This window comes from Hermetia illucens, chromosome 5 (genome assembly GCF_905115235.1).
Source record: "Hermetia illucens chromosome 5, iHerIll2.2.curated.20191125, whole genome shotgun sequence".
In the NCBI taxonomy this organism is placed as follows: domain Eukaryota; kingdom Metazoa; phylum Arthropoda; class Insecta; order Diptera; family Stratiomyidae; genus Hermetia; species Hermetia illucens.
This window is the reverse complement of record NC_051853.1, coordinates 67,158,464-67,180,321: the sequence shown is the minus strand read 5'-3', so window position 1 is coordinate 67,180,321 and position 21,858 is coordinate 67,158,464. Positions and strand designations below refer to the sequence as shown.

General features: G+C 40.1%; 1 protein-coding gene across 1 annotated transcript in view; it reads left to right on the top strand.

The window, feature by feature from the left end:
* The first annotated feature begins 480 nt into the window (after positions 1 to 480).
* The window catches only part of LOC119658495, a 181,044-nt gene continuing 159,666 nt past the window's right edge, over positions 481 to 21,858 (top strand). The window contains exon 1 of the mRNA XM_038065957.1: positions 481 to 1,060. The gene's annotated coding sequence lies outside the window, so the exon portion shown is untranslated. The remainder of the gene's footprint in view (positions 1,061 to 21,858) is intronic.

The following is a 21,858-nucleotide window of genomic DNA, read 5'->3' as shown; positions in this document are numbered from 1 at the left end:
ATCCCGTAATGAAGGAAAGTTAACAGATGTCTACAGCATAGGGATACGTAACGGCCACTGCATTAGAAGATCCACTCTAGCATGTTTTAGGAATGCAGATTAATAATAAGTTAACATACGTATAAATATATTTCCACCATTAGACTGTAACTCATTGGGCTATAATTGTGCATAATACAATATTAATTTAATTCCCTAAATCATGCAATTTGCTTCACGAATTTCAACCCAAATTAGTTGGCACCGAAAATTACAATTTGCATGAGTCGTTCGTCGTAAGCTCGCCAGCTATTCAGTAACAAATTATCTTTCTTTTTGTAATCAAATAATTTTCTGTTCAGAGTTCGCAATTGCTTCAAACGGCAACTCTATGGCGTGCCCGAAAAGCATGATTTCACGTTGATGTTCAATCGCAAAGCATGCTAGGAGTTTCCCAACAATTTTCCTCAACCGGAATTCTTTAGTCGGGAAACTCTCGCGCGACAATCAACAAGAAAAGAGGGCTATGATTTTTCATGACCAATAGCCTGTTGTACAGTATCAACTTGTTCCGTGTGTAGACGTGTAACCTGCAAGTGGGTCCTGGACGAGGTAACCCGGAATAGAGGAGCCTAAGGAGCAGAGAGTCGCTTTCAAACGGGCAAAACACTCACAAGTGCAGTGCCGAGAATCTTACAGTGCATGCATCATCGTTTCGGTTGTTCCAATTTGGCGCCGTCCTTGGACTGAATCCTCCGAGTACACCAAATCCTTTGAATAAATCCCACTGTGTGCTAACAAGTGTGTTCGTTACGTCTTCAGCTGTTTGAAATTCTCCCACCACGCTGTTGCTGTTGAGTCCTTGATTTCGCACTGTGCAGAAATTGTGCAATTCTTTGAGTGTTCAGTTCATGTTCTGGTGACGGTAATTGGTTAGTTCCTATATGTATTTGTGCAGAAAAAATCTGATGTGAATAATGTGATGAAGAGGCAGATGAATGCCACTGAATGCGTCTGTAGATCAAAGAGCGTTCACTATATGATCCGGGCAAATCGAAGGATAAATGCCAGAGATGAGCCGGTAAGTAAAAAAATTAATTTTGCATTTATTCAATGAAAGGAATCTATGAGGAAAGGATTTACATCCTTTCAAAAGAAGAAAGATTAAATTGAGTCAGTACTGGAGGTGCAAGAAATGGGTTTAACTTTGCAAATGGTTCTTACAGGCTTAGGAGAAGAACTTACATTGGAAAAGGCTACTTTATTCAGTAATTTCTTTTCACCCTTTGATCAATCACAGAACAGAAATGTGGGAGAGTAAGCAAACTCATTCGAAGCGATCTTCACTGTCAAATCGATTGGAAAATTAAAGACCTTCTTACGTACATAGACAGATGAAGAATACGAATTCGTTTGATGTTTATTAGGAGCACGTCCGTTCAGTATCGGAATGCCATAAGCTTCGCTTCAGATAGTGAAAAATTTCCATGACCTATCTGGAATTCATAATGATAATGGCTTCACGTTGCCTGCATTTCGTTCCGATAATCTTGATCCTACGTGACATAAATATGGGCGCTATTAAGAGTACAATATAAACAGGCAAACCTGTTTGTCTATGAAATTTAAAGGACGTTTTGAAAGTTGTTATTGCTTTCGGTTGATAGCAGCGAGGACATCAGATACTCGAACCACAGAAATTGAAAAATATCCTTTCTTTAATGATTTGCTTTCCTCTTAGATATATATAAAGATTGAAAGTTCTAATTCTCACTAAGTTTCATTTTAGTGCAAATTGCCTTATAGTTGTCCTTCTATTACTAACTCTTTTTATTAAATATTAATTGATAAAATGGTTATTAAATATTAATGGATAAAATATTAACTGATCAGATCGCTAATTTCTACAGAATATATACTTATATGAAGGAGTCGAGAAAGAAAAGGGCATAGTTTCGTCGTACTGTTTTAATAGCTTCACCAATTATCTTCGAAAAGTAACCATATCTTAAAGTGTTAAGTGATTTTTGGATGGTCACTATGAAATCTGGCGTTCCAGAATCAATCATCTGTCAATATCCATTAAGCAGCACCTATGTTAAGTTTGGGGCAGAAGTTTTCGATATCAAGCTTCGAACTTGTAAGATAGGAAGTTACATAATATGTTCTGCGATAACTGCGAGCATAAAGGCAGGGCTAAATCCAACAATTGGAAACGGAATTTAACTGTTTTTGGGATTACTTTTGTGGCCCTGTACATACTCCATCCTCTTCCAAATATTGACCTCATCAACAACGGCGCAACAATCCGTATCCGGTCTAGGCCTGCCTTAATAAGGAACTGCAGATATCCCAGTTTTGCGGTTTTGTCGAGGTTCACCAATTCGATATCCCTAATAACTGTCTGGCGTCCTGACCTACGCCGTCTCTCCATCTCAGGCAGGGTCTGCTTCGTCTTCTTTTCCTACCATAGATATTGTCCTAATAGACTTTCCAGAGTGGATCATCCTCATCCATATGGATTAAGTGACCCGGCCACCGTAACTTATTGAGCCGGATTTTATCCACAACTGGACGGTCATGGTACCGCTCATAGATTTCATCGTTATGTAGGCTACGGAATCGTCCATCCTCATGTAGGGGGCCAAAAATTCTTCGGAAGATTCTTCTCTCGAACGCGGCCAATAGTTCGCAATTCTTCTCGCTAAGAACTCAAGTCTCCGAAGAATACATGAGGACTGCTAAGATCATTGTCTTGTACAGTAAGAGCTTTGACCCTATGGTGAGACGTTTCGAGCGGAACAGTTGTTTTTATGCTGAAATAGGCTCTATTGGATGCCAACAACCGTGTGCGGATTTCATCATCGTAGCTATTATCGGTTGTGATTTTCGACCCTAGATAGGGAAATTATTAACGGTCTCAAAGGTGTATTCTATTATCTTTATTCTTCCCATTTGACCAGTGTGGTTTGATGTTGTTGGTTGGTTGGTTTTCGGTGCTGATATTGCCACCATATACTTTGTCTTGCCTCCATTGATGTGCAGCCCAAGATCTCCTGCCGCCTGCTCGATCTGGTTGAAGGCAGTTTGTAGATCTCGGGATGTTCTTCCCATGATGTCGGTATCGTCAGCATAGGCCAGTAGTTGGGTGAACTTAAAGAGGATTGTACTTCTTGCATTTACCTCAGCATCACGGATCACTTTCTCGAGGGCCAGGTTAAAGAGGACGCATGACAGGGCATCCCCTTGTCGTAGACCGTTGTTGATGTCGACTGGTCTTAAGAGTGATCCTGCTGCTTTATATCTGGTCTCGCATTAACACTGGCGAACTAAATAATAAGTAGACTCCTTTGTTTTAAGGAGCTAACATTTTCCTTTTATGTAGTCTATTTATAACAATATTTACTATGAGCTGCCAGGAAGCAGTCTTCGCTATTAAACTATTAAGGACGGATGTGTATTTGTATTAGAACACGATAAAAGATGGTTTCATTTCGAACCGAAACAGGACGGAGGAGCGTACAACCCTCATATGATTTGTATAACATAACGGTTAAAAGGGACGTTTGGAAAAGAATACTGTCACACACACTCTTCAGCGCCCGTTGGGAAAGGGGTAAAGATCAATTACTACAGGCTGACGCATCAGCTGTGAAGCTTTATTAATTTAATGCATCCGGGACCCCTTTAGGCTGTGGATTAAGAATTCGTTTTAAGTATTTCCTGCTTGTCGTAGAATGCGACTAAATCTGCAGTTAGCAACCTGAAAGTATCGAAACTTTTTTATTGACGAACCTAATGTTTTCCGATCTTTGACTGTACCGTAAGGGCTTGACTCGGTTTTTATAATGAATGCTCTTCGGCAATTGTACCAAGGACCTCCAGAGTGGTCGCTTTCTATAACTTAAGCGAGAATTTCAGTGCTACAAGCTCGATATTAACTAGTTAAACGAGATTAAATAGTATGACCCTAGAGAGTACTCGTCTCCTTCTTGCGGCACTGTGCTACTATACTTCGGAAAGCATGATGGAAGTAAGCGTGAAATCCCGAACAAAGGTTACGGCAACTGTTCGGCGTGCCTTTATTACTTAAGAGTCAGTTTCGGAAAAGAGGAATGAAGAATATCTCAAGAGTGCAGTCCCTATGTACTAATAGGAGGTCCAGCAGGAAATTTCTGAAGGTAATATTGTGATTTTGATATTGGTAAAAGATTGCAAGGACATGCTAATTGCAAAGCACAGACTTGTGGACCGCGGCGATGAAAGGTTTGTGATTTTTGGCCGCTTCCACTAGCTCGCTTTTAGCGCATATTTGTCTAGCACAGAGTCAACCATTACATCCGTTGGGTTTCAACACACCGACACTGTACTAGTAACCAGATTGACCGTTTCGCGATCAGAGGTAGATTTACTAGCTTTTATTGATTGTGGGTAACAAATGGGCGTTGAAATAGGCCTTGCAAGGGATCAGCCTCTGATGACCGCTTGTTTCGTATGCGTTTGTGTATACCGCGTCACGACCTGCAGAAGCTGGAAGACGTTTCAATGATCGCGTCAAGGACATTAACGATAAACACCTCATTCGCTATGATGAGCAACTGAAGAGGCGGAAGAAAGCCTTCACCACGATTCTCAATTGTGTAATATCAAGATGGGACTTCACACCTTTTATAGATGAAATGTATAGTCATCGCAGCATGAGAGATGAACTACTCCTCCAAAAAAGTGAAATCATATGTGCCGTCATTGACTTCACCCAGACGAAGTAACGACACGAGCCTTGATGATCTCCATGGAATTATTCAAAAGATTTCCTTGAATTTCCAGCTTTCGTTGACTCGGAAGTGTTTCGAATTGAAGATTTAAAAGGGGGTCACCCGTCTTAAGTGCGATAACTGCAAGAGCTTCCGCGTATTTCCTGCTGTTACAAAAATAATAGTTAAAATAATGTTGGAACGTGTCAGAGAGCAGTATGGGTTTTTGCTATCTCTCTCACTCCGGATCATTGTAGACCAGTGTATCGAATTCACATCCCTGCTACACCTGATTCCGGTAAGAGTTTTGACAGCGTTAACAGGGAGTTTATCTGGAACGCTTCGTTCAGTAGAGATATTCCGGAGAAACGAATAGTTATCAGAGCACTAATAAACAACAATTTGTATATTTCTTTTCTCTGCCAACGTTGCACCGAATGTTAGGTTGTTCGAAGCATTAAAAGCGATGAATCCACGATGCTGCTTTGTCCAAAATCTGGAACTATCTGAACATCAAATTGAGGTTGATTCGTACCAATATTCACTCTTCGCTACTATATTGGAGAAATATATTGAAAATCACCTAATAGTGAAAGTTGTCATCGAATACCGTGGCCTGCGACATTAACATGGTCATACTGATGAGAAAGTGGCAGTCATATATTAAAAAATTGCGGGCTATGCTATGTAATGAAACCCAGAATTTCCAGCAAGTGAGTCATCTTAGATCTCCAGCTGAACAGTGGTGGGACAGTAAAAGCTTCTCAGAAATTCGGGGCGACAGTTAAAACACATTGCGAAAAATTATTAGCAATGGGGCATAGATGTGATTGAAGTGCAATGCCCCAAATAGAGGCTTATTGCATCCACACTAGATATTGTAATGGGGTATACATGTATAAATAATTATTGGTTTTTGTACACGGGGCATTAAAAGCCTTAGAAAGACACGTCCACACACCAATACAAAGACACAGCAAGAGTGCAAGTATGGAATTCGCATCCACTAAGAACCACCCCCTGTCACTCTAGCCCATACGTATTTCTTTCCGGGGCGGGTTTCTCTTCAGATAATGGTGCTGCTGGATTGTGTTGTCTTTCCCCTTGCTTCCTTCCGTAGTTCAACCAATATGTTCACAATTGCAAAGGCAACCGTAAACCAATTCTCCTTCGACTTCTGCCTGTCTGCGGCAATACTCTCAGGAATCAAGATACTCCCCAGCGGTTGTTTGGGATTTCCTCTCTTCGTCATGAATATGTTGTTTTCGCCATATTTCCGTTCAAGCCATACCCAAATGTTCAAATGCATCTATTTTCAAAACTCATTAACCTCCTTATCCTCCTTATTTACCCTTAAATTATCCTTCGTTATTGTATCGGTGATGTGTCTGGATACTAGTGATTTGAGGACATGTGTTGATCTGTTTTTCTCTATTACCGGATTTTTTTTCCTTTATCCTTATTCGTTGAATCTCGTCATTATACTTCTGGTTTGTCTAATATATGATTTTGCGCAATCCGTGTAAGTTATCTGCTAAATTTTGCTTTTCCCGCTGTCTTCTTTGTGGTTTTTGACACTTTCTCATCGTGCCTCCAATTGGGAGATTTTTAACGTGGTTGTGAGTGGATGGTAGGCATCCATCGTTTTTATAGTCCTGCCTGTGCCAAAAGTGTCCTCAGGCTGCTTCTCTCCATTTTCTGTCAATCTTTTACCAGTTAGTCGATCCTTCAATCGTCTTCCTACCGCAACCGTTATTTTCAGCAGTTTCAATAAGGTGTTGCCTCTATTATTCTAACGCTCTTCTAATAATAGTGTCGTTAGCATATGTGGAGCATCGCATTGTGCGGCGCATTTTTTGTGAAAAAGAAGGATGTGATGTTGCAGCATGGTTCTCTAGGTGAATGCTGGTTTCCTGTATATATTAAATTGGATTTCCCCCTGTTGTTGATGATGAGTTACTTTATGAAGAGTGGTTGGTAGTCATGAACTTGTGAACCATATCCACTTTGTTATTGGTTTCGTCTCAAAATTGCAAAAAATGTCAGAATCTTGGTAAAATTCAAAATTGCTCTAAGCGTTCTTCGATTCGCTCCATAAAGACGTCGCTGAAAAGTGGTGATAGCGGATTACCCTAGTTGACACCCCTGATACTGTTGATGTCTTCTTTCCTGAACGTAAAGTGACTTTTACTCACACATAGAGTGGCTAGCCTCATATATTGTCGTACTTTTCTAATCCATTTTCACAATAATTCGTTAATTCATGTTAGTTTCTCTTCTAAGCATACCAGTGCTTCCTATATTGGTATGCTAGGGAACGAGGCTTAGCAGAAGTTTCCGTTTTCCAGCTTTTCCATGTCTGTTTTGTCGTAATCCCTCCTTTTCCCCTTTGTCCGTGTGTTCTTTGACCATTCCTACTTCCGTATCACTTCCTCTTCTTTCTGCTGCTTTCTGTATTATTTTCGCTATCGGCTTACGTATCTTCACTTTCTCCTTTTCGTATTTTATGGCGGTTTCAATGTCGATGGTAATTTCTTCCTTTGGAATTGTATTGTTGCTGATTGTGTTATTAAGGAGCTGAAGTGTGCTTCAGAAAACGTTTCTGAAAAATTGTTGAGTACGAGTTCAGAGATGGTTTTTACATGGCTACCACTGTGTTTCTGTATCCTTGAAGGTATAATTTTTTCATGAAAATTGTTATTCAAGACCTAGCGCGTTAAAGTGCCTTGCTTTGATTATCGGTTCACGTCCTCTCGCGTCCAAAATTAGACCCTCAAGAGAGTCTAGAGTGGAGCATAGTAATTTTATGTATATGGAAGTGAATATCTCCTCCGGGTGATATATCACTTTATGGAAGGCTTATTCTCCGCAAGCCCATAACGCTGCTAGGCGTGTTTGATGTTTGACATAAACGCTACTTCCGTGATTTTGATATGGCTCACTAATTATGACCGCATTGATAAAGAGGGAAGAAGACGGCTGCGGTTTCGCTCGAGAGCAAAGGCAACCTATTAGACGCTGCCTCACCTCTGCCCTATGAAGCCGCGTGACCAAAGTGGCTCGCAGATGTTATGCGTTCCCTTTTATAATTCGCAAAACATGGCAAGGGCGCGAATTATATTCAACGTAAGTTCGTCCACAGTTCAAACCAAACTTGGCCGGAGCTAGACATTTTTTTGTAGGAAGTTGGGAGTCCTAAGTCCGCATTCACTTGATCCCGGACCAGACCAAATGGAAAGGAATTTGCTCCCACTCTTTGTGGTCAACGGACTCCTATTTTTGAGTTTAACAGCCAAAGTTCAAAAAGTAAAAGAGGGACGAAGACGGCTACGGTTTCGTACCAGAGCAGAAAGAACTCCTCAGACGCTGCCTCACCTCTGCCCTGGGAGCTGCGTGACTGGAGCGGCTCGTAGATGCTATACGCTTCCTTGTATAATTGGGAAAACACCACAAGGGTGCGAATTATCTTCAAAGTAAACCCACCCACAGTTCAGACCAAAGCTTGGCCGGAGATAGACACTGTTTTTTAAGAATTTTACGTCACATGTATGACAAACAATCGGAGCATTAAACTACACTCAAGTACTGATGGACCTGTAACCCTACAGTTAACTCCAGTGTTCCCAAATGGCCATTCTGGTCATCCCCAACACCTAAGTTGATTAAAAAGCCCACTGTGTACAGTGCTCGACGTGCAATATGGTTAATAGAGTAACCAACCAATTAGATAAAGTAAACATTGTGCTTAAAATACACAGGAAAATGTCGGCCTCATCAAATGAGAAGACATTTAATCATTAGGGAATCAAATGCTTTTAGTTACTTTGACGGATTGTCTCCATCTAATCAGGTGGCTTTCCTAACAGTAATTTATATAATTCTGTCTGCATATACATACATCATGGAACTCATTTTGCTAATCTTGATTTCTTAATCTGTAATTTTCACACTGATTTCCTTGTCCCGTTCTTAAAAGCTAACACTTGTATTAGCTGCTTTACTTTCGTATTCAATGAAAAGATACTATCAATGCTGATCTGGCCTGTTTATCTAGTCATCTGTCAGTAAAATCATCACTTAATAAAAATGTAACAAATTCGAAGGACTAACTAGTAACAAAGTTAGTTCAAGCAACCTTCAGGGGTCCTACAGTAGGAAAAATGTACTTTATTACTATGAAAATCCACATTATCTGACCACAAATTATGAAAATTTTACAGTATTGAAGGAGTGATAAATTTATAAATGAGGGTTTTAGGAGAGGAAACTCCCTTTCATTGACATTTTCGAAATGCCGATTGCTTTTACCTCGCATTTCCGGCACTTACCGAGCGAGCTAACATACCTTCCAGTAATGGCATTATAAAGAGTGTCCAACCCTGTCACGTTTCTCAATTATGGAAAAAGCTCTTAATCTACATTTAATAGATTTTTCCACGCATAACGGCCAGAACTTTTTTGTACTCACGTTCACTTGTCCTTTCTAAAAATATAGCTTCGCTAAATCAGGCTTTATTTAGTACCATTGAAAGCATGGCGCAAGGCCGTCTAAAGCCAACAGTAGAAACTGATGACCCCATTTTTGAATCAGACACCGTGAAAACATCTAAAGCTCCACAAATTGAGTTTATAACCGTGATTGCACTTCAGTTGATTTTTCTATCTTTGAAGCTTCTAGCAATCTATTTGTTTATTTTTTATTCAAATATACGTTTTTGCAGACAAGCTTCATTCGATAAAGGACTGAAGCTTCTTATGGAAAAGATTTAACCGAACGCCTTCATCGATGAAGGAAATTACGATCCTGACTTTTATATTGCGACACAGGAGTAAGTTGCCGAAAACCTTAATGTAACGATGATTGCAATATGATACGTTTTTCGTTACAACATCAAATGGAAGTCAGCGAAAACTAAGAAGTCCAAATAAAATATGATTTACAAGGGCGTGCTGAAAAATCTGAGGCAGTGCCTTCAAGTCCACTCAGATGACTTTTTGGTATTATACTTTGTTATTCATTTTCCTAAAATTCGAACAAACCTTTTCCCCAAGGGAATCTCAAGGACCTTTTACCACTTCTGTGCAGAATAGATGAAACCGAAAGCAAGTGGACAATTGAAATCTGAGCATTTTAAACTTCATGGTTTTCTTACATGAACAACTTTGGGAGCACGACCGTTCTGTTTAACATATATATGTATGTAGTTGACAATTCACTTGGGGAATCTTTTTCGAAACCCATTTATGAGACTAGTTCAGTCCGGGAACTACTGCACAGGGACTAGTTTACTTGCATTCGAATGTGGTTGCATCATAGCATTTAAGATTTACTTTATTTTCCTTTTTGAAGGAGGTGATTGTCTAGTCAGTAGCTTTTGGCAAGCATACTTCAACCAAATTGCTGTGTAATGTTGAATTTTTCACTTTCATGCGATACCGACGTACCAATTATTATAGCTTAGTTTGCAGTAAACTCACAGGAAAGACGTAACTTTTCTAATAAAAGTAGGCTATGAACCAAACTTTATGAACACTGCTATAAAATTATTACATTACATTACATTGATTTTGGTGTTATTAATGTCAAACTGGGTTACGAAATTTCTGAAGTCCTGACTGGTAATGATGTAGAAATCTAACCTGCCTATGGGATCGTTGGATTCCCCACTGAAGGTCGTTGAAAGGTGGGCTCCATCGGAGCGGGTGTCACGGGAGAGGGGATTCTCACGATGGTTTTCTAGAGATCGAAGATGGGATTCGCTTGGATGTCGTCGGCCATCCATTGATGCACATCGTGGTATTCTCTTCAGCAACTTCCACTTTTAAAGGCTTGTCCATTCTGCCGATCACACGACAATGCCCCTGGAACAGTCGTTGCAATTATTTCTTCTGATCGTCTTTACTGATACAGATAGAGCTTCTGGAATATAAAGAGCATTTGAAAAACTGCATTAAATCGTAGGCAAATTTGTATTTAGTCCTTCGAACACTTTGATCCCTTACGTGCACACAAATTCACGTATCCTTTTCGTTGTGCTGGTCCACACCGGACCCTGAAAAGAAAACCCGGGGGATTTGTGTGAGTCTACCGAAATAATATTGCACGGTGTACTGAACCGTAAATGAAAATAAAAAACAAGTCGGGAAACCGGGAGCTGGATGTTCAGGTACGAAAGGTTTTGTGTATTTCTTAGTACGTAGCACGTAATATATCCATATATTATGTGAGAGTATCCACTTTCGGGTGATATTGACATTCATAGTCTTCAGTTTTCAAAGAAGCAACAAATTTGAGGTATTATAACTTTGTTAGTAATAGTGCGGTTTCCACCAAGCTTGGTAAGATCATGCTCTATATTATAGCCTATATCACTGCAAAATTTCATGGTACTAGGATGAACTCAAGGGAGGTTTCTAACCAATTACAAAAAATTGAAGTAATATACTATTATCAACTTTATCTCTTTATCGATATCTGTTTAAACATCGGCATGGAAGGTATTTCGAAGCCCAGGCACCATATAGTGGCAGCCTCCTGATTTTTTTCAGATTTTTCGGTTTGGTAGTTTCTGAGACTGGCCCCCTTAAAGAAGTGATCACTTTCAACCCCCCGCGCTCCCCACCCTTCCAACGAATGTCAAAACTAAGATTGGCTTTGAAAAGTACTAATCGAGACCTTTAATTTGATACCCCACATGACTATATTTGATGAAAAAAAAATTACACCCCTCTTTTGCATGTATGGGGACCCCCCTTAAATTCGACTTAAAAGGATGTAATTCACTGTATGCGTGAGCGTTGACAGTTCCCACCTTTCTACCAAATTTGGTGTCAATCGCTATAATCGTCTCCGAGAAAAATGCGTGTGACGGACAGACAGGCAGACAGACAGGCAAACAGACAGACCGACAGACAGTAAACCGATTTTAATAAGGTTTTGTGTTTACACAAAACCTTAAAAAGGCTCGACCGCGCGCATTGAGCCGTAAAACCCTAGACTTGAGTGCTGCGAGCGTATGGTGAGGCTTGGCTCCACCCTGCCTTGGCATTCTCATCATGGCACTCGAATCCGGAGTTCTACGGCTCTACGAACCCGGTTTTTATTTTGAATTTCCAGTTTAGCTCGCGTGATGATATTTTGAAAGACTGGCACGAATTGTTGAATTTTCAGGATACAGTGCGAACCCACGCGTCGGAAAGTCCACGTGAATTTTCGGCATAATGACACGTAAAGGATCGAATTGCTCATAAGACCTCTCACCCTACATTTCTGAGTCTGGCCAGCACAGAGGTGTGGAGCTTCAATATTTTCAGGCGGATCTTCATGGTCAATTTCGCCATTTTTTTAGGATCTCTTGGTAGTCTCTTGACTACTCAGGGTGGTCTCTTAACCATCCCCAATCAGTTATTAGTCATTACAAAGAACGTTTTAGTTTTGAAATGGGTTGGGGTGGTCAGATAGATGAGTTCTTGAAACAACTCCGATTTTAATTGTCTCACTGGTGAACTTGCAGTCGGGTTTCAAAATGGCCAGCATTGGTTCCGGGGTGGGGTATAAACTGTTAACAATACTTTCCCTGAATTAATGAGTGATGTAAGTTCGGATGGTGCAAGTAGACACATCTTAACTTTCAACTGCTCCCCCTTTTGCAACATATCTAGCTCATCATCACCGAACTGTTTTTCGGAAATTTCAAAGGCTCTGGTGCTAGTCCCGCTGATTGGTTAATTTTCTATTATTTTATTTTGAGAGGTTCCTTTGCTATTGCTGCTCTTTGTATGAACATGCTGTCAAAATTTAACAGGAAATGCTCTGAGTTAATTCACATTAACTGGTTGCGGATACCATTGGATCGCTTTGACTTTAATTTGCAAGGCACGTGCTCCTTACTTTGAGGTCAGATATCATTAGCAACTGATCTCTTGCAGACCATAAATGCGTTTGCTTGAATTCACCGGCACTCCATTTTGTTTCAACCTATGGCACAGAGTTCTTAATGGATTACTGTTTTCTTCGAGTAAAGATGAAGGGACGAATATGTCATTGATGTAAGTATAAAATTTGTCTAAATTTCTCGAAGCCTCGTCGATGAACCGCGGAAACGATTACGCTGTATTCCGCAGACCGAATGTCATAAACGGAAACTCGTGAAGTCCTAACGGTGTTGTGTGCCAGGTTTCCGTAAGGTTCCTTCAGTTACCGGGAGTTGGGTTCAATGGTCTATTGTTGAAAAGACATTTTTATCGTAAAGTGGTTAGGTGAAATTGTGGTTATGCCAAAGTGCGCACTCGTCATTCTTTTTATGCATTTGCAAGCATTATTTGATCCTTTTTGCAATTTTCAGCTTGTTCGGAGTCAATCGGCTGAAGTTCTGTTCTCGCATTCTGACTATTTGATGCGTGGTTCGTTGAAACGTCATTACTCTTGTTTCGTCCGAGTTATTTCCTCAAGCTCCAGTAGGATCTCATAATTCTTCCAGTAATTCTTCTTGTGGTTGGTATTGTAAATTCTTCCACCTCTGCTTAGTAAGTAAGTTAAATTGTTGAATTCCGCAGAGTACAGTGCTGAAAATTGTAAGAAATGCTAAATGTGGTGGAAATCCGCTCCAAATGTGGATTTAGAAACGATCGCTTTTATAAATTTATGGGAAATCGCATCTAAAGTGAATGTGAAGTGTGATGATCACGATTCCAAATGTACCAACTGGTGTCCTATTAACTGCCAAAAGGTTGAAACATACTCTCTCTTATATCCGGATAGCTGAGTGGTTACAGTACAAGGCTGTCGTATGGAAGGTCGCGGTTCAAATCTCACTGTTGACAATGGGATTTGTATCGTGATTTGACGTCGGATACCAGTCGACTCAGCTGTGATCGAGTACCTGAGTCAAATCAGGGTAATAATCTCGGGCGAGCGTAATGCTGAACACATTACCCCCTACAAGCCAGCCTGTAGTGTACCGTTATGGTCTCGAATGGAGTGCTCTAACACACTTCAACGCCCTGATCCAATATGGATTGCGCCAACGATTATTTTTATATTATACTCTCTTAAGTGGTCTTTGGCATTTGGAGCGCGGATTAATGTCTTTTCGGATTTTTCATCGAATACACACAGATGACAACTGGATTTTAAAACTCATTAGATCTGTAGTGATACCAACATATATCTTGGGGACAAAGACGTTCGGACCTGGACTGTAACCGTGATCGATTATGAGAGCGCTGATGTTTGGGCCTAGTAGATTTCACGTAGTGAGACTACTGCACGACTGCGTATAGCTCTGCTTGAATCTGCGTAAGCTGGTTTGACGGCGGCTTACCCATAAACTTCGCATCAGCGGCTGTTTAACTTCTGTGATGCCGAGACTCCGCAGGAGGCGAAGAAACTAGGAGGGTTTCTCATCATCATGACAAAAGGAAATGCAAAAAAATCGATTTATGGTTTCGTCCGCACGCTGTCTCACTTCTGAATTGGGAGCAGCGTGACCAAAAGTGACGCTCCATTTGTATATAATCGCAAACATGCAGAGGTGAGGCAGCATCTGATGAGTTGCCTCTGCCCTGGACCAAACCGCCAGTCAGTTTTTTGAGTAGCTTGGGTGTTTAACCTAAAAAAGAAGGGTCCTTGAACCGCAAGAAGTGAAGTAAATTGCTTCCCAAGTGGTCCGTTTCGTCATCAAGTCGATGCGGACTCAGCACCCCCTCAATCCTCAAGCAAAAGGAAATAATAACACATAAGTTCTTGTATGATGGTACCTTAGATTCTATAAATGTTTCAGCTGGTGGCATCTAACAATACCTTTTTTGTTTTCGGCGTGATTTTAATCTAGGTGAATACGATCGTAAAGATGATGAGGCTGGATAATCCAAAGAAGAGTCTGCAGTTATTCTATTGGTTCTTCGTTTTCTGGTTTCTAAGAAGGTTGCTCAAGTGCGTGTTTTTCATGTGGAGTTATTGATTTCACTAACAGATCTTTAATTTGATCTGTTTCAAAATTGCGCTGCCATAAGGATAATAGTGCGCAGTTGTTGATTTTGAATACAACGTTAGCAAACTGAAAGTGGTATGTGCTAGTAAAGTCCTGTATGGTCGCATTTAAAATCATATCTCCTCTGAAGTCGTTGAAGTGGGGATGCACTTGATGGTAAGTCTTTCGGTTTCAGATGTGAAATATGTGTACTTTTCTGTTTCGAATACGCTCTGTTTGAATATTTAATTCTAAATCTTTGTAGTCCATACCTTGAATTGAGAATTTTTTATCCACGCCTACGAGGCGATCCACTAGAAATAATGTTAGTTACGAATATGAATTTCGTGTATTTTTCGACCTAAATTTGTAATGACAAATGTGTTCTCTATTTCACACTATTTGTTTCCGATACTAAGCGTCTAAATTTTATCGTTTCTTGCTTTCCATCTAAACTTGATCTTGGTCCTATATTTCAAAGTTTTAGATAAGTCAAAGAAGCAGATCTAGCGCAGATAATGCGTCAAGGGATATGCAGTTCGGTGTCGCAGACAGGGACGGTGGGATAATCCGTCAGGCAGATAAGCTTGGTTATATTGATATTTTTTTTCAGTTCGACGCTACTTGCTTCTCTCTGCAAATCCAGAGCGATTTGGCCAAGATCCATGGCCCCACCAGATAGCAAACAGATATCTTCAGCGCAGCAGAGGTGTTTGAGAAAAGATGCCATGGTCTATTGAAGTCCTCCACGTTCAGACAAGGTAGCATGGAAAATGTCAATGATAACCAAAAGAAATAATATGGTGCAGAATTGACTGGCTCCAGATCGGATACCAGTCTGCTCTCTGTCGATCAAGCTTTTGAGATGTTCCTCAATACGTTCCAGGATAATTTTATCTATTATCTTTGCGACGGCGCATAGAAACCCATCTTGTTGTTATACTTACCTTCCAGGGTAGGCTCTGACAACATGCAAGTTCCTTCATAATGCAGTTTACGGTTCTGAAATCACTACTACAACAACTAATTCCTAACCCGTCGCACACTTTTTTTTAAATTTCGGAGTCTTGAATTCCTTACGTTCCTCAATCCACTTACATGACTCCGCGGTCAGCCAAATTTTGTGATGCCCCTTCAGAATGTTGACCGAGGACCTGTTCAGCGCCGAGAAAACAGCATTTTCGGTGGGAACCCTACTCATCAATAATCTCAGATGGGTCATTAAATGTACCCGCGGTCCATCTTGTTGGGTACATACAGGATACTACTGCTAAATATATTGCTTATCGTTGGTATAAAATCTAGTAGTGCAAGTTTTGAAAGCGTTCTTACTTTCCTTTAGTTTACCTTTCATTTAAGGGAGGGATGTTAAGGGTCTCGTAATTGTGACGAAGCCTAGAATGGAACGCCGATAATGCCTAGCCGTTCGCAGAGAAAATCACAGCTCCTCCAGGCGTAAAGTATTAATAATTTCGAATTAGAATACGTAGTCTTTTCTACATAGGATTCCCTGAATAGAATCTAGTGTACATAGCTGCTCCTATTTCATTTGAGTTACCGTTGCCAATAATCTTACAAAATGAGTGTAGAGTAAGAAGTATATAGAATTTCAGGTTAGTTCGGAAAATACCGAATAATTCACGGTGACATAGAATGTAATTCCGCTTTTTCGCCTATGAAATTTGCAAAAGAATGGGGTTACGTAGGAATTGATTATTTTTACATATGTGAGTTGTAAGTAGTTCTTATTAGAACTGGCGCCAATTAAGTGTCATTTTCCACCTGGGCTCTATGTAGGGGAGCAGCTCATTCTGAAAACGGGATATCTTGCAATTTCTGGGTTTTGATTGAAATGTCGTTAGCCGCTTCCTGTTGGTCTAGATGGTTTCATAGTCTCTACATTATGATTTTGGGCCATATTCATCGTTGTTTTGATGCCTGATGGTTTTGGACCGTTTATTATGCGGAAACCCATATTGAGGACCGGTTTGGTAATTAACAGCACATAAGAGGATAGAGTGGTCCGGATGCAGGTGTGAATCGCAGACATAGGGAATAAACGCAACACAAACCAAAAACGATCTGTCCGGTTCAGCTGTTCCACTGTCTATTGATCAGCCGGTCTCGATCCCGTTAATTCTTTATGCAAAATGCAAACGTTAGGCCATTCCATAATATATGACCTGATCAAGTTTAAGTGCAGGGCCAATGTTCCCTTTTGACCGGTCAAGCAACATTTTAGCATTGCTATTGTGTACAATTTGTTAAAATGTAATTCAGTTTTATAATATTTTAGGGAAAGGTAACAGATGGTAGACTTTGAGAAATAAAATAAAATCATAATACGTGATTGATGTAAGGACGAGAGAAAGAAATTGCGAGGAGTATATTGGGAAGGCTAAGGGGTGTTAAAATGGGAGAAAAGGGGTGAATATTACATATTTGTAAAAGCATTCGCAAAGACGTAGAAGCTACAGATGTTCCAGACTGGTCAGGATAGATATTTCCCTGTTTTGTGATCATAGAAGAGACTTATATTTATCCCTTTGATTCAGTAAAGTAAGTAAAAATCGATGGTTTGGAAGCAAGTGTAATCGGGGGGCGCTAAGGAAAAAAAACCAAATGCGAGTCGGCGTTTTCTTTCACAAGGACAACGCATCTATATACAGGACTAAATTTGGCAAGATCGCCTTTTACGAATCGATGGTCAGATATGTCATCTATTTTTAATTTCAAAGAAAGGCTTCACGGGCAAAATTTGTAGCTAACAGGTAACAGTTGCTCTAGTCGTACTAGGGTTTAGAAAAAATGAACCAAATATATCGAAACGGAGGGAGATTTCGTGGAAAAATGATTTAAATTCATAATTCAATTTGTTGTTTTCCATATCAATTATTATCATCCTTCGTATGCTCAGTTTCTTCATTAAGATTGCAATATATCTATCTGCTTCTCTGTCGACAGCATCTCCTTAATTAATATCATAAACAATGAACACATTTCGTAGATTGGACGCACCGTCTTACGCAAATATCATATCATCCTCCAGAGTCCCAGAAGAGTATCTGAACGACTTGGCTGTGTATCTTTGTGGTTGTCTGAATGAGACTACAAACTCCTCCAACCGTCCCTAAAATTAAATGGCAGTTTTAATTACAGAAATTTGTCGCTAGAACTCTAAAACGGAAATGGATGAGTGCACGCTCCTTCTCATGTGTTGAATCATGCTACATTACTTCGTCATCCGACCTTCAAATTATTGTCATTTCGCACAAAACTTTCCGTACTAGCCAAATTTCAAATTACACATAAAAGCATCCGTTTTAAATATAAATTCTACATTTTTATTGCATCTCACACAAGAAAATGGTCAATGGTTGTAGTTCTAAAATAGATTCTTATGTGTTTACAAAATGCTAATAAACCTCAAGAAAATTTCATGAAGCTCTCTATCGCGATGTGTTTACAATAAGTATCTTAATCGAAACGATTTAGGAGTAAATAAGTTTAGTAATTTTTCTTAAATTTTATTATAGAATTTTTAATTTGAATAATGTTTAGAAAACCGGATAAAGCAGTGAATGAAAGTGAGCTTTCACTAAGGGGAAATGGGGATTTTTCTAAGTAATTAAAGTCTGGCTGCGTTTTCCACTGTGCACACATTTTTAATAAAGGATCAATAAATTATTGTGGAATGAATTTGTAGGTAATCTTGAGTTCCGAATATTTTTATTTATTTCTTCCTACCACTCATGATGTCATATGCCAACAATTTGTTTAGAAAGATTCCGTGATTAATTACAATTCCTCCGGATTCTAATAAATGGAAATCTTAAAAATTTTAACGTTGTGAAAAGTGGAATTTTTTTGAAGCAACAGCTTGATAATTAAATTTTCCAGTTGTTCAGGAATCCCATTATTTTTTGAAAATGAATTCTGGGAATTACCGGGAAAATCCTTGATCAGCGCATCGATATTTTGGAACGCCTCATTTCCAATAGGCTTTGCAACGTATAGTATTGTGCCTGTTTCGAATTGTTTTCTACTCTGATCGTTTTTTGTGGCAGAAATATGTTTTAATAAAATCGTTTCTGTGTTAACATTTGCTAATGTGTTTACAATCGGTAAACTATGGTTCAGTGGCTTTAGGTTCGGCTCATTAAATTTTGTGTTAAACAAAATCTCATTAAAGTCGGATCATTGTTTGTTTTTTTTCCGCTTTATTGCTGTAAATGAAAATTTATGAGAGGTACTGCCGCGCCAATCTGCTCACTGTATGGAATGCTCACCAACTCAAATTTCACCCGCTCTCTAGTTCATCTCAGTTCAATCCTCGCAGCACTCGTAATATTTCACATCTTGTGCTTTCCTTGCATGATTCATCATTTCAAGTTCCGGCTGAATATTGGTTATTACTGAGTTCACTGCACACCAGTTCTCCGATACTCTTTTGCGGATTCATTCTGACTTCCAGAAACCAATGTGTAGGATAACTGACCCTGTTGTGAAACATCCTATAGCTGTCTTGTCACTCTTCAGTATACCTTTTTTCAGGTAGATTCATACTTCCTCCCTCTCCGCCTTAACTCCCAGGAGATCCATTTGGAACATTCATAATAATACCGGGTTTATTCGTTTTAGGAATGATGGGGTCCTAAGTCCGGATCAACTTAATGCTGGACCGGACCGGGTTTAGTTGCCTGAGGTTGCGCTGAAAGGATAAGATACCTTTAGCATCACTCAGTGATATATCGCTAGTACTTTCTTCCAGGCCAGTGTAACTTCGAACAGTATGAAACGATCCACCACAGTCACCAATAATTTGCTGCTGTTCCCCGAGTCTTCAATGTTGCGCATATTAGCGAGACGTCATTCCACAGGGTCGACCTCGATCAGCTACAGCCACATTTTTATGGAACTGTTGGTTTTAATATTATATTTTACACTTCATCATTGTGTAATCGATCCGAGAATCACAGCAAATTCATCCGCGAAATCGACTATTGCATATCACGTACTTCTTGGGTCCCGTATTCATATCACAACAAAAAGTCTTTCAGAGAGGGTTTCCGAACCGGGAGCTTTATTATCAGCGATTCCTTCCTAGCTACTACACACCTGGGGGCAGCGTCCAAGGTTTGATTATACTTTTTGTGCTACCCTTTTCGAAAGGAAAGGGCGCTGTTATTATGTTGAGAAAAACTGTGGGTGGTGTTTGTTTCTTCATCTGTTCTCCAGGGTTTTTGTCTGCCCTAACTCAGTATGAACTTCAAAACTAGAAACCGTTTTATTCTCGATTCTACTATATATCTCAACAAATTCCTTGACAGGTATGCAATGCGGATTCATATTTGCTTCAGTCGACTTTATGTGGAGGAAGAGCATATATTGAGTATAATATCCTAACAGTTCAGTTGCGAGGTTCGTCAGATCAGCTTCTTCATAACAACTTTCTACGCTGTTTCTCAGAGTCTTAAGTCTACATTCGCATAAAGCATTTGAAACACTTCCTCTTGCTGGTGCATATGACCTGCTGAAGCCTACAGTATTTCACTCTAGTCTTCTTCTAGCTCGCTGGCATAGAGACCGCAGTTGCACGATTTTACCATTTCACAAAAAGTTGACTTGTCAAGTTGTTACTGCTACCTTTTCTGAAGTCACGTTTTTGAGACTTTGGTCTTCCAATAGTAGCTTCTTGAACGCATTCATTTCAAACACTTTCACAGATCAGCCCGCCATTCCAGTTTCCCCTTCCTGGGATCGCGCACCGTCGCATTGCTTCTTTTTCGATGTGGAAGGAAATTTCTTGGTGGTTACTGTGAGAAAAGTGGCCATTAATTTACCATCGGCTACTGATCATGAGTTTGTCTCTCGCCCAGTATTTGCATTTCCCGTAAAGCAAGTACAAATTCTAGCTTGGCGAAAATCGAACACGTTCCCGGGAATTTATAGTTTCCCGGCTGTAAATTTACGATTTCGAAATTGGAACAAGGGAGCAAAAGCGTTCAATTCCAGTGTTGGCAAATATCACGCTTCCTAGATATACAAATTGATCGATGCGTTCGATGCTCTGCCCATTAACTCAGACAGGAAGAGTGTGATTACCCGTCAGATTGAGAACCTTGGTTTTGTTAGTGTTTATCTTCACTCCGACTCTACTTGCTTGTCTTGCAAAATCCAGAGGCATATGTACAAGGTTCATGTCCTGCCGAGAAAGCAAACAGATGTCATCAGCGTGGTCAAGGTGTTTGAGGAGAAATGTGACTGTCCATTGAACTCCTGCATGTTTTCAAGATAAAGCGGCATGGAGAGCGTCACTCCATCCATCCACCAAAACAAGAAGTGGTAACAGAATTCAGGAGGTTAGATATTGTCTTCTATTTGTAGTTAAGCCTAAAATTGATGATTAAGAGGGTTAAGTTGCTCCCGAAATATATATATATACTGTAAAATAAAAATTTTATTTTGGAGTAAGCAACTGGCCCATCAATTTTAGACACAATTCAGCTCTGGTGACTCCGCTTTAAGTTTCAATTCCTCTGAGATTTTACTTTGACGTTGAACATGGGGTTGTTGGCAGCCAGCAGAGCCTACTTCAGCCTATAAAAGCTGTTCCGCTTGAAACGTCTCCCCATAGGGTCAAAGCTCTTACTGTACAAGACTATGATCTTGTCAGTCCTCATGTATTCCTCGGAGACTTAGGTTTTTAGCAAGAAAAATTACGAAATCTTAGCTGCGTTCGCGAGAAGAATCCTCCGAAGAATTTTTGGCCCCCTACATGAGGATGGACGATTCCGTAGCTTACATAACAATGAAATCTATGAGCGATACCATGACCATTAATCCGTATGGATGAGAATGATCCAGCCCGGAAAGTCTATAAGGGCAATCTATGGCAGAAAAAGAAGACGAGGCAGATCCTGTCTGAGATTGAACGGTAGCTTAGGCCAGGACGCCAGACAGCTTTTAGGGATATCAAATTGGTGGACCTTGGCGCAAAACCGAGATATATGGAGTTCCTTATTAAGGTAGCCCTAGACCGGATACGGGTTGTTGCGCCGTTGATGATGATGATGGATGCACGTGGCATTTCGCGAAATCGTACGTCGCTCTGATAATAGCTATTAGTTTCTCTGGAATGCTTTCCTTTTTCT